Source organism: Corapipo altera, unplaced genomic scaffold, assembly GCF_003945725.1.
Source record: "Corapipo altera isolate COAL_440 unplaced genomic scaffold, ASM394572v1 61286, whole genome shotgun sequence".
Classification (NCBI taxonomy): Eukaryota; Metazoa; Chordata; class Aves; order Passeriformes; family Pipridae; genus Corapipo; species Corapipo altera.
In genome coordinates this window covers 7,242,754-7,255,977 of record NW_020884907.1, presented here as the reverse complement: position 1 = coordinate 7,255,977, position 13,224 = coordinate 7,242,754, and the positions used below count along the sequence as shown (strand labels likewise).

At 40.8% G+C, this 13,224-nt stretch overlaps 1 long non-coding RNA gene across 1 annotated transcript; it reads right to left on the bottom strand.

Annotated features, from left to right (window-relative positions):
- Window positions 1-2,413: 2,413 nt before the first annotated feature.
- Window positions 2,414-6,357, bottom strand: LOC113951465. The gene is made up of 3 exons (XR_003529165.1): window positions 5,423-6,357; window positions 4,625-4,682; window positions 2,414-2,636 (listed from the first exon to the last, which is right to left on the bottom strand). It is a non-coding gene; the product is annotated as an uncharacterized LOC113951465 (long non-coding RNA).
- Between the last annotated feature and the right edge of the window lie 6,867 nt (window positions 6,358-13,224).

Below are 13,224 nucleotides of genomic sequence, written 5' to 3'. Positions count from 1 at the left end.
TACATCTTTCCTTACAGAGATTGTTTCTTTCTGAATGGTCCATTAATTTTGACTTCCAGCGGAAAAAAAAACACAAACCACAACACAAAACCAAACAACAACAACACTAACAAAAAAAACAACTGCACAAGGAATTTTGGCTTTGGATAAAAAGAAAGGTTTTACAACAAAAGGAAGCCCAGACTTGAGAATTCTGAAACAACTATTTCATTACTCTTCCAGACATAAGGCAGTAATTGATATGTATTAGATAAATTCTATGTAAAAATACATCATTTAATATGCTTTATAAAGTAGTTGTATCTCAGATCAATTATTTTACATTTGAATGAATAATAAAGGTATTTTTCCAATTTTTTTGAAATAGTAAAAGCTCAGAAAATCATATTTTTTTAAGACAAATCTCAGTAGACTGCTATAAACTCCTGGTTTCTGTGCAAGATTCACCCACAGTTAGTCTGTGAATCAGTACATTGATTGCACTGACAATTTTAATTTGGACAAATTCAGATTAGGAAGCCTTTACCCAGGAGGAGGAAAGAAACATAACTTCATCTCAAAACATTGCTCATACTGCAATCCATTGTTGACCAATTTGTTTTTCTTAGCCACAATACTAAATGGCTTTTGGGAAAAGAGTACCCAATGCTCATTTGAAGAATGCATACTTCTGGTTTGAGAAGCAGTTGTAGAAATAGCTTATTAAGATTCCTATATTATTGCTTAATAAACATATGCTCTTTTATTACTTCTTTTGAGTTAAGCATAGGTCACCTATGTTGGTTTTTTGCTATTGAAGTCAAATAACAAAACTGTAAGTGATACTTTAGAAACCTGTATAAAGTCAGTGCTGAATTAAATGAACAATGTCAGTTGCTACACAGAAGTGAGCTCTAGAAGACTGCAAGCTCTGCTTGCAGGCTGCTGATAATTCATGTGTTCACAATCACATTTTTCACTAAAAGAAATGCTTCTTTCCCCGCTATGTTGTGTGAAAGGACCAAATGAAAAACAGAGTAAGACTGATGGTATGCATGTGAATGTAGAGAACTGCCAAAATTAAATCAGGCGTGGCTCCCCACTCCTGCCAGGGAACAAAGTGCACCAATAGAGACTTTTGAAACCACTTGCCCCTGAGAAAACAAGTCCATCTTCACCAGCAAAAGTTTAACTCGCTTTCCTGACACCATTAGCTCAGCAGACACAAAGCCAAGACCTTGGAAAAAAAGAAAAAGAAAAAAGCCTGTTTCTTACTTTGCTGCATTTATAATAGGTTTAAGTACATTTTACGACAAATTTAAATTTAAAAACTCAAACTGAAGTCAGGTTTTTGCTAAAAATCTTCCTTTGAAAATAGTAAAACAAAAGTTTTGAAGCACATATAAGACAGACAGAGGCAACAAACTCTTACTCTATAGTGTAGAAGTTGTATTTTAATACTACTAAAAGCCTTCAATGAGGCATTCAGGAGGCAGAAAGAACTAACAACTGAAAACCAGGAGATAACACCTATTTTATACTCGACATTTACAAATCTTTAATTATTTAAAGACCTCATTCTCCTCTCATGCCTGCATGAATAAGTTGAATTACTTTGGTATGAAACTGATTAGGTCAACATGTGAGAACCAAGACAGACATCACATCTTATAAGCCATCCAAGAGTTAGATATCTGTCTTAAACTGGCCAACTAGGTTTCCCACCGCATCCTAGGCCACCTAATTTTTACTGAATATTCTGGTGTCTTGATTTTCTCGCATGGACCCAATGAATTATTGCTCAGTGCTTTCTTCTCAAATTTCTTCTGAGTGCCTTAAAAATGTGAATCAGGCGTAAATTATCACTGCATTTATGCCAGCATGAGAGTGCAGACATTCGAGGGTAAGACCTGTAAGAGTTTTTTTGCTACACCAAGGCCAACACTAAAATCTGTCAGTGATTTCAGCTTCAGCACTGGTGGAAAAATATGTGTATCCACTGCCTGAGTTTGGACATCATCTGTACTTTTTCTCCGTGAAATTGCCCAGCCTTGAATGTATAAAAGCTGTTTGTAACAGGCAAGGATCATGGACTTCTTGCACAGGTTCAGTGAGAGGTTTTGTCTTCTGAAACAAACGCTTTTCTTAAAAAAGCAATCTGAACTAATGGATTTTTCATAAGGAATGTGTGGCAGAGAGGTGGAAAGGGATGATGCAGCCTCAAAGCCAGAAATAGAAAGTGGGGTTCTCCTGATCGTCTTATCTGTTTGCTGCTCTTCATCTTTCCATGGCTTTCAAAATACGTGAAACTAATCTAATTAACCTTAAACCATGGCTGTTGTTAAACTGAATGTGTGAAGAGGAAGAGAACAATGGAATTTAACCTGTGCACTGTGAGAATACAGACAATTCTTATTGTTCATGTCTAATGCCTTCCGGCTTGGAGAAGAACGTTTGGCATATGAAGTATAACCAGCAAGTTAGCTCTCCATTTTGCCTTCTTGACTTGTTTCTGGTGCCTCACGCTAAGAGTTATGTATCAGTCATATTTTATATCCTCCTACTGAGCTTGAAAATAGCAACTTGCAACAAAACTGTCCAAATGCTTCAAAATTATCAGGTGAGTTCCACTGTTCAAAGAAAAACTCCCATTTACTCTATAATGAGAACACGGGTAACAAAGAATCAAGAAGGTATTTTTTACCAGTAACAAAGCCCAATATATTCCAACACCTACAAAGGCATATTTTATAAAATACTTTCTGTTTCCTGGACAGAGTCTCAACTGACACTGGAAAAATCAACACTCTAGCTTTTTTCACCCTTTCATCAGGGTCTGCTGATGCTACAGTAGGACAGTTGAAAATTTAACAAAAAAAGACATCTTGTTAGCTTTTTAGTTTCATCTCACACCTCTCTTTTCCAACGCTAACTCTGGATCCCTCCACTCTCAAATCCTCCAGAAGTGCCATGTTTGGCTTTTCCTGTGTCAGGATAGAGCTAGCAAAAGAAGGAGTGTCTATCTGGAGGTGAACTGCATTTGCCACTATTTGTAAGGGACAGCTGGCATGTGAATTGTGTATCTCTAAATAAAATGTGGGAGGACACAAGAGTGAGGAGATGGGCAAGCTTCAAGTGAGGTAGGGTTTTCTGCTCTGTTTTTTCACTCAGAGAAGATCAATACTGTAACAAACTTTGATTTTGTTTGTCCTGAACACTGGACAGCATCCCCTAACACTCTTGTGAATTAGAGAATTAATAGAGTAGTATTTAAGCAGCGGGTAGAACTACATCTCTGCTTAAGAAAAGACGCTTTCCCATGGCTTAACCTTGTGTGTTGAGCTGATCTTCCAGGCTGCACTGTCTGCCAGACCAGGGAACATGACTTCTAACAAGGAGACCTGGTCACACAGTGAAGAAATTAATTCACCTCAATTATAATACCTATTGAAGTAACTCATTAAATCAGCCAAGTTGTAAAATCCAGCACACCTGATGGCCTTAATCTAATGTCTCATCCTGGCCCTGAGGTTATCAGTGGACAGCCGTAATTACAAGTGATTGAAAAGATATTTTTGCAGATAAGTCTCTGTTTTATGAAAGTCAGAGATTGATGAATATTTTCCCTGTGTTGCCCATTCCATTCAATCCAATATTTTAATCTCCTAGCAGACCTATGCAGCTTATAAGTAACTTGAAATCAAGGTATGAAATCAGCAATATTCTCATTACAGGTAAGCTCTGGAGGTAGCACATACGGTCTTTTAATGGCACTGTATCCCCAGTCTTGTAGTGCCACTGCAAACACGGAAGCTGATTCATCTAAGAGGTCAAATTTTGTTTCTTCATTCATGAAAAGTCTTGAAGTGTGTTACACTTGGAAGACGTAGAGATTTTCAGGAATGCCAAAGTATTTACATGAGTTTTTGCAGAAATTACAGACTTCTTTAAACATGAGGTTTTTTCTAAAAGAAAATTGACCCATTACACACTCTCATGTAACTGAAAGCACCCAGTATCCACCACATTTTAAGATTACCATTTGGCTAGTCGGGCCATTGCTGCTGCAAAGCATCTTGAAGCCTGAGTCACACCATGACCTGTGAAGGATGGGCTGAGTTTACTCACTGAGATAAGGAATTTTTCCAAGCAGAATGCCATGTGTACATCTCTCATCTCAGTTCTTGGTACTTAGCCAAGGGTGCTCACAGGGTCCCAACTTGCAGTAGAGATTAGAGGGTCTTTCTGAGTTTTTTTTTTTCCTTCAGTTTCCCTTCAGCCCCAAAGACTGGCCTTAAATCACCATCTCATTTTGATGTGAGCTGCAGGCAGTTGTCAGATGGCAACATTGCTCACTACTGTGCTAATGGGAATTGAGTCAGCAACTTGGAAAGTGAAGGATTAGCTTCCATAACTGCCCCTTTAAGCCACCCAGTTCTTAGAATCCAGCGAGCTATTCTACTTTCAAAAATTATCATGTTCTAAGGGTAAAAGAATAAAATTAGATTTATTTTAAAATAAAATTAATTATTATTCTCTAAGCAAAATCACACAGGGTCAGTCTCCAGGACATGAAAGAACATATACAGTCTAAACCAGCATCATAATTGAAAAGACAAGATAGGTACAGTAGGCAGACACTTACAGAAGGGACTGAATCTTTCCAAAATTACACGCTGGCCTTGAGGAGTTCTTTGGGAAAACTGGAAAGGAAGATACAGAGAAATACCATTCAGTATCATCTGCAGAGTTTTATTTCTGAACATGGAATAATATTTAATATTCCTTGGCACAGGCTCTAATATGCAAAGCCTTTAAGCTCTGAAATCAGCTGTCTTCTACCAGCAAGCTGTACATCCTTCTGTCATTCCTCACACTGCTGCAGGGATGCACATCCACTGGCCAAACAGTGCCCACATTAGCAACCTGCTGCCTTAAACATATCCAGTACCTGCCCTTTGGTTGGCTGGTGACAAAGAAGCAAGATAAACTGGAAAGGTCAATTGAAAATCACTGAACAGAGTGAACTGTGTAGCAGACACCAAGTAAAGCGGGCGATGAGTTCTCAAGCTCTGTGAAAACTGGGTCAAATGGGTCTGAAACAGAAGCTGTTAAGCAAAGTGAGAAACCAAGGTTGTTACTTCAAAGATGCTCCATGAGCCAATATTGGTCTGTGGCCATGATGTGCTTTGCTTTTTGTTGTGCTCTTATCAAGACTGAAGGCAGTTTTGAACGATAAGACAGCAAGGGTTGTATAAAGGAGATACAAGCTGCATCAGAAGCAGCAACCATGTACAAAAGGAGAAAGGTAAGGAAGAAAAAGCAAGGGCAACAATCTCGATAACAGGAAGAAATTAAATCACATGCTTTCAATAGGCAAGGACAGCAGTGAAAACCTTCCACACTCACTAATAGGTAAAATCACACATACAGAACTTTTCACCTTTCAAGAATTTCATGCAGATTGTCCTTTTAGGTCATAAGATCCCAGCTTCCTGTCTTTCCACACAATGACTGTACCTATTTCCTCAAAAGGAGAGTAATAAAACCAGAGATGACTCCATCCTACTCAAAGAGGGACAGTAGCAGGACAGTACTTACAAGGATCCTTGTAGTACCCTTTGGGAGGCATTTCAAAGCTTGCAAGGCATCACTTTATGATCCTAGGCAGCTTCAGGTCCTTCATTGCAATATATTCAGAGCCCACAGCCCTAAGTGTAGAAATATGGGACCTTGGAATAAGAGATTCATGGCAGGCATGAACATTACTGAGACAACCCATGCTTTCCTAGGTGAGATGAAGTCAGAAAAAACACTCTGACCCAGAGACTACAGGAACTGGAGTATGACCCCTGGGCAAGAACAGATTTCTGCACTGAAAAATTTACCTGGAAATTTGTACCGAAGTACAAAGAGCTCAAAGGCTTTACTTAACCATCCCAAAATTATCTGTTCTTATGTTTTAATTATCTCATGGTGAAAAAAACCCAACCAAAAACTATGAAGTAACACCTGTGAACAGGGATTGAAGTGACACCCTACTGTAATAGCAGTTTCTTATAAAGAGAATGCACCAGATCCAGCAGAGACTGAGGGAGAGAATAAAAAATGGTGTGTGGTCACTTCAACCCTGTCTTCCTTCCATGACAACTGAGCCCTGTGTACAGCAAAGCTTGCTCCTTGTATGCAGTGGAAATGCAGATTTTGATGTATGCCACTTCATTATGTTGCAGCTGAAGAAAGAAGAAAAAGAAGCCTTTTTTGTACCTACTAACTCATGAAAGAAATAAATTGTAGTAAATTATAAGGTCCCTCAAACCACAGCTTTCTGTAAACACAGAGTTGTTTCCAGGTAAGCAACGACCTGCCCATGCAGGTTTTTTTGGTTGTTTTTTGTTTTTTGGGTTTTTTTTTAATAAATATACGTTAGACATTTAAACAGCCGATATGGAACAGCCTGGTTTTGGGAGCCAGCAACCATGGTGAATCCTCAGAGTCAGGATGATACTGCAAGGCTTGAACTGCATGTTCAAGTTATATAAGCAATTTTCACTAGAGGATATATAAAATGCCCAAATCTGGTACTATGCCTTATGTTCCTCTGCTCCAGAGTTTGAACACTGAAGCAAAAATCTGCTGCTGCAAAAAAAAAGTTTTTCAGTCACACCAGTACAATCTACAAGTTTTGAACTTTAGACATTTGAGATAGCTTTCAAGATGAAACTTGATGATTTCATAAGGTTTAAAGATTTGGTTTTCATTTAATTTCAAATTTTAATGTTAGCATTCCTGGAGTTTGGAAAGTTGGGTGTCCAGCTGGATCTCATAGTGTTAAGACTTTTTTTTTTAATTCTGAGGCAAAATAACTTGACATTCACAAAAAGGCAATTTGTAAGTATCTTTGAAGCCCAATGTGCTTTCCCTTACCACGAATATGTGATTAAACTGGCTGCCAGTACAATGACTGGTAAATGTTGAGAAGGTTTGCAATCAGCCTGCAAGAGAAAACAATCTACACTCCCTTCATCCCAACTTATACACCATAGTACTACATGAAGATATATCATTATGATTGAATAGAAAGCAACCACATGAAATGAAAGCAGTGAATATTTGCTTATCCAGCCATTAAATGAGGAAAATATAACTTAGATTGAGGGAAACAAAAAAAGGAGAGTCTTTTTTTTTTTTTTTTAGTGATACAAACTATCATCAGACTCTTGCTTAAAAAGCCATGTGAGAAACGCAAACTTACAATGAGCTGGGGGGGGTGTACAAGTACACCTGAGCAAAACCACATACTCTTATTCAAATTTCACAGCATCCTCATTTGCATATGCATATCTGAAAAGGCAAGTTTCCTCCTACCCATTTTAGGCAGGGTATAGTACAAATTTCTTAAGGGGCCACAGTTTGAAAAGATATAACCTGGAGTCCAAGGCATCTCTGAAGCACCAGGAGGATAAGACTTGTGCAGGGATAGAGCAGTCAAGATCAGCTCACAGCAGCAGGTCAGCCCCCTCAGCTTGGTCTGAGGCGCCTGTACTTCAGAGAGGGTAAAAATAGAAAGTGGCAGGTTTTTAAGAAAGCACCAGCCTTCTGTAGTGCTGCAGGTTAATGATATTCTGTTAAAGCCATATGGATCTGTGCAGACTAAGGAGAAAAGAGAAGAGGAGAGGGTGATGAAGAAACTGAGACAACAGAGTAGGAAAGCTGAGGAAGAGGAGGAGGGGAGCCGCATCTCCACTGATCTCTGTGACTATTACACAGAGGTACAAGGTCATCCTGAAACTGGTGATTTAATGTCCCCACATTCTCAGCCCAGGGGGAAACATTAGTTTGAGTGTCTACTTCCCACAGGGATTCCCTATTTGGCATAAGGTAAAGAGCAAATAAAGCTCTGTCTGAGCAGCCCGTAATGCAAAACCAAACCTTCAGCTGTTTGTCTGGGCACCAGCTTCCTTTTGTCTGGACAGCCCCTGGCATCAACCCCAAGCACTGGGGTAGTGCAGCATCAGCTCCTTACTCCCCTTCTCCTTGGCAGAGAAAGACCCCGACTACTACCCCTGCTGGGATGAGTGCTGGTAGGGGAAGGAGGCCAGCAGGTATAACCTTGAAGCCTGTCTTGAATGAGATTGACTCTGTATGGAGGCACCAGAAATGGACAGCACTCCAGATCACATGAGACACCTCCTCTAAAAATGCTTCAGGTTATGTGCAAAACTTTGTCAACATTTATGCAGGTGTCTAAAGCTGAGGAGAAAGTGTGGCCTCTGTGCTGGATTTGGCTGGGATAGTGTTCATTTTCTCAGTAGTAGCTAGTATGGGGCTATGTTTTGGATTTGTGCTGAACACAGGGTTGATAACACAGGGATGTTTCTGTTACTGCTGAGCAGGGCTTACACAGAGCCAATGCCTTTGCTGCTCCTCACTCACCCCACCAGCAAGGAGGCTGGGGGTGCACAAGGAATTGGAAGGGGACACAGCTGGGGCATATGACCCCAAATGACCCAAGGGATATCCCATACTGTATTGGTGTTGTGCTCCGCATGTAGAACTGGAGGAAGAAGAAGGAAGGGGAGGAAGTTTGGAGTGATGATATTTGTCTTCCCAAGTCACTGTTACATGTGATGAGGCTCTGCTCTTCTGGAGATGGCTGAACACCTGCCTGCCCATGGGAAGCAGTGAACAAATTCCTCATTTTGCTTTGCGTGTGACTTTTACTTTCCCTATTAAACTGTCTTTATCTCAACCCACGAGTTTTTTCCATTTTTTTGCCATTCCAATTCTCATCTATATTCTCCTCTGGAGAATGTCAATTTGCCCAGTAACACATGTGAAATCAAACCTTTTTTTCTAATGTTTTAACTTGCTCTCTACACACCATGCCACGTCTTGGAAGTCAATGGGCTTGGAGGAAGCAGTGTCTCAGGGATGACAGCCTTTCCCCAGGAAGGATGTGTGCTGAATATGTCCACCTCCAGACCGAGTTCAGTTGAAATGTGAGCTGGCTGACTCTGGAAGCACGTGCAGGAAAGGCAGGCTCCCCGGTGGCCACGCACACGCCACCTCCCTGCTGCAACCTTTTCCCAGTTCTTCATGTCATGGACCGAGGATGTCAGTGTCACAGTCGGAAGAGGGGTCTGGTAGGATGGCAGCTGCCATCCGTGCAGGAAGGAAGCTGTAAATTAGCACTCAGTGAAACCCTAATGGACATCAGAGACAGGCTGATGCAGGACACTCAGAGCTAAACCATCTCCTTCCCAGAGCTACTCCACATACCAAAGCTAGCCTGACCCAGAAGCTGCCAACTGAAATCCTACCCCTCAAGCAATGCAAGAAGACCAACTGAGCCCCTTGTGGGCTGATAGATAAATGTATCCACAGGTGCAGAAGATACAGAAGTGTGGATTATCCCATCTTGCAGCAGCTCCACAAAAAAATTGTGCCCACTGTATCTGGTAGACCTGGGTGCAGATGCTGGGAGTTAACGCATATGGCTGGAAATCCTCTGGCATGTCCAAAAGGATCCTTGAAGGTCAAACAGCAAAGCACATGGTAGAGAACCTTCCCTTCTGATCCTTGTCATGTTCATCTTTATTTTCTTGAGACTCACTCTCTCTGTAGCTCTCCTACTGTCAGCTGCTGCCCCAGTAGTGCACAGGTCCCCCCACGTAGATGGTGTAGCCTGGTATCACATTTGGGCATCAGGTTGCTTTTCAGCTGTTTGAACTACAGAAGAAAGAGGCTGTTGCTTTCAACCCTGACACTGAAACATCCTCACTATCCCCGTGGTTAAGAAAAGGGCAAGATTTCTGAAGCTGAACAAGGCCTGGAAAGTCCTCTATTCTGTGAGGCTCTAATGGGACATCTGGCTCCAGTCTGACAACAGGGGTCAGGCATAAGCACTGCAGCTGATTTTGCAAACCTCAGGAGTCACACTAGATTATTAGAACTGGGAACTGGTGGCATCAAAGCAGCATGTTCCTGCTGCAATGATTGGACTGACACCTAGTCAAAAAAACAGAGGCTAAAATGCTTTCAAAAGGAAAAGCAGAATAGGCAGTACTGTAGCTATGGGCTTCCCATCTCCAGTAATGATAGATTTTTAAACTTTTCTTTCACTATAGATGGACAGCAGCCAACATAGGTGTCATAGGTCTGTCAAGCAACACAGATGTAACTAATTACCTCAGTGGGGGTTGCCTTTTCAGGTATTCAGAACATGTGCCATGTGAGTAAAGCTTGCCAGTGCACCTGGCACCTCTGGCAACATGCTGTCCTTTGCTCTGAGACTTTCCCACCTATGGTAGTTCAAGATCTGGAAGTGAATTTAACCAGTAACACAAAGAATGATGAGCAAGATTAGCAAGACCATGATAAAAGTACTTGTAACCAGTGTGCTTTTTCTTGGAGGACTGTGAGCATTGGAATCGTTCTGGCACACCCCAGCAGAGAGATGTAAGGGAATCAGCTCACGCACCACTGAAATGTATTTGTCACTGGGGGGAAGTACAACAGCTGTTTAGCCATGTACAGTAGCAGCATGTAATAATGTTATACTAAGAGTGCCTGAATTCATTAGACCTTTGGAGGAATTGAGGAAGGCAAAGTGTAATTACTTGAGCTGGAATTTATCCAGCCTGAAAAAAGCCCAGGTTATTCCTGGAAAAAATTATTATGTGGATTTCCAGAACGAAATCCATTTTTTAAAAGGACACAGAATTCTGGGTTCACATTCCTATTAAAAGCTATTCCGTGCTGCAAAGAAATAGGCCAAACTCACTTTTCAAATAAAAGATAATTTCAAGGTGTTAATCTCATGCAGGCAGGTCTGATCAATGAAAAATACAAATCAGTATATACCAATTGATTTTACCAGAGCAACAGAGCTGCTTACACTGATTTATAAATGCTGCACGCCTGGCTAAGGTATGTTTACTAGTTTGTTTACAATATGAGATGGTTATTTACAATAAAACAAATAAGCATTAATTTTTTCCTTCCTCTGACTATCCTGAAGGCAGCTGTCATGTTACAGATACTCAGAAGCCCATTGAGAAGTGATCGAGTGTTAATGTCAGACTGAGAGGTACTGAGCAGCACCACATCTCAATCATTCAGCAAATTTTGCACCAGATGTGGTTTATTTCTTACTTAAATTGAGTCAATTAAAGAAATATTAAGGTAATGGATGAAGATAAGCCACTAGTAGGCTAGTGGCTAAGTTAATTAGTACAAACCAGGTAAGTGACGTGAGTTGAACTGACCATGCTCTTGTGTTTAGACAAAGAGAAATATGCCTGAACTCAGTTCTGAGACTTTCACCAGCAGGGTCTCTGCAGTCAACTCACCTGTAGCACGTGGTGTTTCAGTTGTCTATCTATGCAAACCCGCATAAATCCCGAGCTGTCTGAGCTCCATGCATTGTTCTCCAGTCCATCAGCTGCCTGGCATGTGCCAACAAGGCAGGCTGATGCCGAACCTCTCAGCAGAAGCCATCTGGGATCTGATGTAGTTTGTGTGGTGCTGACCTACCGACCATGGGGTCTTGTTACCTTGTTCAGAAATTAATGCAATTGCAAGGAGCAATTTAGGTCATGCCCTCACTGGAGGAGGCTCAGCTGCTAAGGTAACAAGAAGCCATCTTCCAGGACATGGTGTCCCACATCTAAGGCGAGTGAGACATTTTTATTATTAGAAAGCTACGATATATATTTGCCAGATTCCACTAGGTCTTTTTACACTTGCTTTGTCAAACTGAAACCTTGATAGTATTCATACTGGTCTTTTTGTCACATGCTTTTGATAAACACAGACCTGACAATTACAAGCTTTATTAAAAAAATAATAAAAAAATTAAAATTTGCAAAGAGAATACTAAAATTTTTCTTGCTCATTCACACATATTCATATACTGTCTAAAGTGAACACAGGACGATCTTTTAGAGAGCATGTGCCTATAGATAGCTGGAATTCATTAAACCTTTGGCTTATATTAATGAATTACACTAATGAATTTTGTTTGGTTGATGGAAGTTGGGTGTTCCATTTGACTCTTCGTATCTCAGATGTACATTAAGAATTTGATCCAGTTAATGTGCACTTAAGCTTTTATCCAGCAAAAATGTCCCTGGCACATATGGATTGACAAAGCTGATGACACCGTCCCAAAATTGTCTCTGTAGTGACAGTGGGCAGCTGTTACACAACTCAGTGCCGAAGACTGATCTGGTTTCATCTGCAGGCAGCCACGGAATTGTCTGCCCTCCAAACATTTCAGCAGAAAGAAAGATGGATCCTAGCCAAAGGAAATGAGAAAGTGGTAGGCATAAAAAGAAGATTCAGCTCAAATGCCGCAGAGGGTGATGGAATGAGTCTAAACACAGGCACAGCTTTGCTCTCGTAAGAGGCTTAGCGCTGTCTTCCCAAAGCTAACTTTCACACAAGGGACCATTTCAGCTCACTCTAAAGAAGAAATGAAGAGTTTAACGGCATTTCAAGAATACCAAAACAAATTCAGTGCTAACATGAAAGGGAAAATAGCTACCATCAGCAAAACATTTGCTCTGCTAGCACAGTCATACTGCTGAATTCATTCCTTTTCCCTAAGTACATTTGAGACACACTCCAGAAATATAAATTTTGGGGGAAGACAGAGAAATCATTTCAACACCCCTCCCTGTACCAAATCTCCCAGGAAAGAATAAAAAGTAGTGGAAGTTCAAAGCCAGGATCTGCAGCACCAGTGGTTGCAGGGACTAAAAATGCACAGCTGCAATCATGGAGGTAAACTTAGCTCTATCTAGTAGAAGCCACCTCCCAAATTCAGGGCTAATTATACGATGCTGAGAGAAATTGCTATAGCACACTCCTCTGACACAGGCTACACCAGCTCCTGTCTCAGGTGATTACCAGTTCTGAGAACAGGCATTATCCAAGGAGGAAGCATAATAAATACCTTTTCCTCCCACCCAAAGAGTAGGGGAAGGGATTTAATTTCTTCCAAATCTGTAACGATATAATGGTCTTGTTCACAAATAAGGAAGAGTCATATCCTAGTCTTTTGAGGTTTTTAGTAAAATGTCCATTAAATTTAACAGGATCAAGACGGGGTCTTTGATCACAGAGGATGAATCTGTCAAATAAATGTTGCTGAGAAATTTTTTATCCAGTCTTTGTCCCTCTGCCTGATTACATGCTGTGCATCTAGCACCTGAGTAGGAACTATGGAAAAGATCCTGA